This window comes from Maniola hyperantus, chromosome 28, assembly GCF_902806685.2.
Source record: "Maniola hyperantus chromosome 28, iAphHyp1.2, whole genome shotgun sequence".
NCBI classification, from domain to species: domain Eukaryota; kingdom Metazoa; phylum Arthropoda; class Insecta; order Lepidoptera; family Nymphalidae; genus Maniola; species Maniola hyperantus.
In genome coordinates this window covers 5,045,420-5,050,419 of record NC_048563.1, presented here as the reverse complement: position 1 = coordinate 5,050,419, position 5,000 = coordinate 5,045,420, and the positions used below count along the sequence as shown (strand labels likewise).

The 5,000-nt window shown below is 57.4% G+C and overlaps 1 protein-coding gene and 1 pseudogene across 1 annotated transcript in view; both read right to left on the bottom strand.

The window, feature by feature from the left end:
* The window catches only part of LOC138404433 (zinc finger protein 491-like), a 45,810-nt gene that overhangs the window by 31,535 nt on the left and 9,275 nt on the right, over positions 1 to 5,000 (bottom strand). The gene's annotated exons all lie outside the window — the stretch shown is intronic.
* Positions 3,906 to 5,000, bottom strand: part of LOC117995235 (large subunit ribosomal RNA) — a 3,165-nt pseudogene continuing 2,070 nt past the window's right edge.

Here is a 5,000-nt window from a genome sequence, read left to right as displayed (position 1 = left end):
GGCGGTTCCTTTGGGCCCAATCCTCAAATAAGGAGATGGAGTCGGCCGCAGCAGACTCGATCTTCCGTCTCGTGGCGGCCTCAATCAGCACGGTGACGTCATCCGCGTACGCGACAATTTTGACACCCCACGGGAGCGGCAACCGAAACAAGTCATCGAGCAGGACGTTCCACAGAGTGGGCCCCAGTACAGACCCCTGCGGGCAACCCATGGTCGACACCTTCCACTGCACCCGGCCGCCGACGAACATGCCTACCCGCCGTCTGCTGAAATAGTCAGCGAGCATGCGGTAGATGTTGGGCGGGCACCCACCCCGCTTGGCCTTCAGCATGATCATGGGCCACCAGGCGTTGTCGAAGGCGCCAGAGATGTCCAAGAAGATTGCCTGCACGTAATTCGCTTCAGTAGTTTTTGCTGTACTGAGGATTTCGCTCAACGCCGTGACGGTCGATCTACCCGGAGTGAACCCATGCTGACAAGGAGAGATCCCACTTGCGATCTGGGGCGCACACAGTAATAAAACGCGCTCTAAAATCTTGCCAAAAACAGGGAGGAGCGTGATCGGACGATACGCCTTCGGGTCGCTCAGGGGCTTATCGTTCCCTTTGGGTAATACGATAAGTCTGCCGTCCTTCCAAACATCGGGAAAAACCCCCTCCACGACGCACTTACCGTACACCCAAACAAGCTCCGCAGAGGCCGCAGCCCACACGCGCTTGACCATTCTCGCAGTGATGCCGTCGATTCCCGGAGCCGTGTTAGGCAGAGACCTAACTATGACCTGCAGTCTGTCCCTAGACAGTGGAGGCGCGTCGCAGCCAGTCGGGGAAATGGAGGCCGCTATCCGGACCTCCCTGTGATACGCCGTATCCTTAGACGGATCGTCGTCCGGACAGAGGGCATGCAGCAGGTTATCCACGGCCTCGCCGACACTCTCCGAGTGGCCGTCGGCGTATTTAATGCCATTAATGACGTTGGCGGGAGGACGGTACCTCCCGCAGGCAACTCGATACGCCTGGCCGAATGGATCGACGTTCCCGGACTCAGCCTCTCGGAGGTGGTAACTGTTCTGCGTCTCCACCATAAGCTGTCGATACCTCCTGCGTTCTGCATGAAATGCGTCCCTAGCCCTCTCCTCCCTGTCGCCTCCCACTCTCCTGGCGCTCTGCCATGCGCAGCGAAGACTGCCTACTTTCCTACGCATGGCATCCAGCCTCGGGCTCCACCACTCATAGCCAGTGTCCCGACTCCGTCCACGCACACCCAGGCACTCGTGCGCGGTGCGCACCACGATATCCGTGAGATCACTGGCCAGAGCGGAAGCGCTCTTCCGCTCGTCCAGGAGCCCAACTCTTGCACTGATCGTCGCTTGGAATCGGTTCCAGTCCACTCCATTCTCCCGGAACCTCGGCGGTCCACCGTCGACAAGCTCGGCGCACTCTACAGCTCGGCGCGCGCGGTCGCAGACAATGGTATAGGTGATGAGGCGGTGGTCGCTCGATGATGCTCCATCGCGCACTCGCCAGTCCGTAACCATTACGCTGCGTCCTGTAAGCGTTAAGTCGATATTTGACTCGCCGTTTGGGCCACTGAAAGTGGCGGGTTGGCCTGTCGTGTTTTGGAGGACGAGCCCTCTTGCCGATATAAAGTCCTCCACTGAGCGACGTCTGTGATCCGCTTCCTGGCCCCGCCCGGTGTAATGGCGGGGCTCACTGTGCCACATCGGCGAGTGCGCGTTAACATCCGCTCCAATGATGATGTTCCTGTGCCCGAGGGAGTCCATTACTTTCTCCAGATGATGCAGGTGCGGGTCGATGGCCTCGGAGTATTGAAAGTACGCCGAGACGATGATGAACTCTGCCCCGCCCTTGCTGATGGACGCGACGAAGCAATGCGAGTTGGAGAGATGGGTGAGGGCCACCACCGCGACGTCCGCCGAAACGACAAGTACTCCAGCCTTGGCAGAGTTGCCGTGCTGGATGAAGCCGGGCGGGGGCTGGAAGTACTGTTCTTGAACAAGAACAATATCCAGCCCGAGGGCCCGGGCAAGCGACGGCAGCTCGTTAGTCGCCACTGCAGCGCCGCCGAGATTCAGCTGGCCGACTTGTAGAAGTTGAGGCCCTCTAGGGGCAGCCATAGTTTGTTGTAGCGACGGCTCTTTGTTCAGCGTACTGGCGGGCGGGGCATGATCGCGCGTTAGTTGTGTGGGAATCCGACTCCCTGCCAAAACGATGGCACGTGGCACACCGTGTTTTGTCCTCCTTGCACGCGTCTTTCCTGTGTCCAGTCGCGCCGCATTTCCCGCACACTACATCCTTGGCTTTACAGTACTTCTCTGGGTGACCAAAGGTTTGGCACTTGTTGCAGCACGTTACCCGGATGAAGTCGCACGCCTCTGTCGACTGCCAACCTATATAAATTTTTCCTTTTCCGAGGAGGAACTCCCTCAGGGCCGGTGTACATTCCATAATTACGGTGGTCGTGTTGTGTTGCCTCCCGTTCATTTTAAATATCTTGCACTGGGCCCTCAGGTTCTCCATCGTCCATTCAGTACCGCGGAGGTTCTGTTCTTGCAGAGCTAGGAGGATTTCTTCAGCGGGTGGATTCCCGTCTATGTCGCGCAGGCAGATCCGTGGCGACATCTTGCGGGGCTCCGATACTCGTAAAGTGGGCGGGACTGCACTTCTGAGCCGATCCGCTGCGGTTGGCGTCGTGGTTTGGACGATGACTCCTGCGTTCCCCACCTTGCGGACCTTGTCGATTTGCACGTCGATCACGCGCGGATCGACGGCACGCTTCAGCTCCGCCTTGGTGTCCTCCGCGGTCTTCAGCTTGTCCGTTTGGTCATCAGCCGGGTAGAATGCGAGGACCGGGCCCTGAGCTGCCGGGATTGGTATGAGGTCGGCCTTCCTGGATACCCGCAGCGCCGACGCATAGCTGACCGTGGAGGCAGAGGAGGGAGCTGGTTGAGGCACACGGGCCTGGGAGGTTCTGGCTATCAGAACCTCCTGCTCCAGTTTTGCCGCGCGAAGGTTGGCTTCGCTAAGTTCAACCTCCGTTTCACTGAGCTTGAGGGTGAGGGCCGCTATAACCGCCAAAATATCGCGGCAGCCCGCCGAGATGGCGTTCGTGGCCTCCTTATTAAGTCGCGACGGGGGTGCGGTGACGGCTGCCATAACGTCCTCTAAGTCGCGGTGGACTCGGTCCAAAAGCTCCGTCTTCGTAGCGCCCGCCAAGGAGCCCTCCTGCTGCGCGTCGTTCGACGGAGCGGCGTCGGGCGTGACGGGACGACCGCTAGACTGTGTCGGCATCCTGGATCCCACAGCTGGAGGTCCCCGGGGAGCGGCGGCGGCTGCAGTGGGCGGGGCAGGCGGCGGCGTACCGGGCCGACACATACGCACCACCTCTACTGGGCGCCGCTCCTCCGGAGACGTCAGTGGGCGCTTTAGCGCCGAGGGCGCCGCTGTAGCGGCTTGCTGCTCTGGATGCGGGGTTCGCGGGGGCACCGGTGGCGTCAGAAGCAGTTCCTCCTCTTCATCATGGCGAAACCTCGAATGAGGCGGAGCCAAGCCACTAGGCGGCGTTCGCGCCAATGCGGATCGTGGCGCAAATGGTTGGCCATCGCTCTCCTTAGGCTCCTTAGACATGATTATTTCCAATTTCCGAACCCACGGACGAAACTAGGTTGGTTCGGAAAATCGATGTAAGTATGGCGTACAGCAGTACCGAATGGAGCGAAAATTAAATTATCGATTCGAAACCGGCACTTTATTGTCTATGCACCAAAGGTTTGACACTTGACACTTGACAGCTGTCAAGTGTCAAAAATGCTGCAAAATTGACAGTGACAGATGACACCTGTCAAAAACTTTGACAGCCGTCAAAGTTGTCACGGCGCATGCACAGAGTGTCAATGCACGAAAAGATAACCTATAAATGAACACGTGCGACCACGTGCTCAATTTATAGGTTATAAAGCTAGCCTAGACTTAAACTAAGTACTAAAACTAGGAAAACGTTCTGTAAACAGACGTGACATTATATTTAATAAAATTAAATAAAATTAAAATGGGTCCTGTCCCGTGGGAGCTGCCAGGAGCGTCCCGGAGCTCAACCACGATGCGGTGAGGAAAAAGGGGGGTCGCAGCACGTTCCACACCACTTTAACACCACTACACAGATTAAAACTGTAGCACTACACTGTAACAGCACAATGATAAAAAGAAAAACCCGGAAAAGCTCGGAAAAACCCGGAGAAAAATATTTTCTCACGGAGCTCGCGCTGAACACGTCCGCTCACCGCGAGGGACAGCGGGAATCTCGTTAATCCATTCATGCGCGTCACTAATTAGATGACGAGGCATTTGGCTACCTTAAGAGAGTCATAGTTACTCCCGCCGTTTACCCGCGCTTGCTTGAATCTCTTCACGTTGACATTCAGAGCACTGGGCAGAAATCACATTGCGTCAACACCCGCGAGGGCCATCGCAATGCTTTGTTTTAATTAGACAGTCGGATTCCCCTTGTCCGTGCCAGTTCTGAGCTGACCGTTGAACGGCGGTCGTACAGAACCGCGCCGGTCGCGCACGAGACGAAACCGACGCGGCCTTACGGCTAGGAAGATCCGCGGAAGGCCGGAACGCGGGTCCGGATTCCGCCCTCACGCCCCGAGGGACGCTCGAGCATCGACCAGGCCCGGCACCGGCCGCATCCGCTTCCCGTCCAAACCCGACACGCCCCGGTCCTCAGAGCCAATCCTTATTCCGAAGTTACGGATCCAATTTGCCGACTTCCCTTACCTACATTATTCTATCGACTAGAGGCTCTTCACCTTGGAGACCTGCTGCGGATATGGGTACGAACCGGCGCGACATCTCCACGTACATCCCTCACCTGAATTTTCAAGGTCCGCAGAGAGTATCCGGACACCGCCGCAAATGCGGTGCTCTTCGCGTTCCGAACCATATCTCCCTTCTATAGGATTCCATGGAACTCGAACG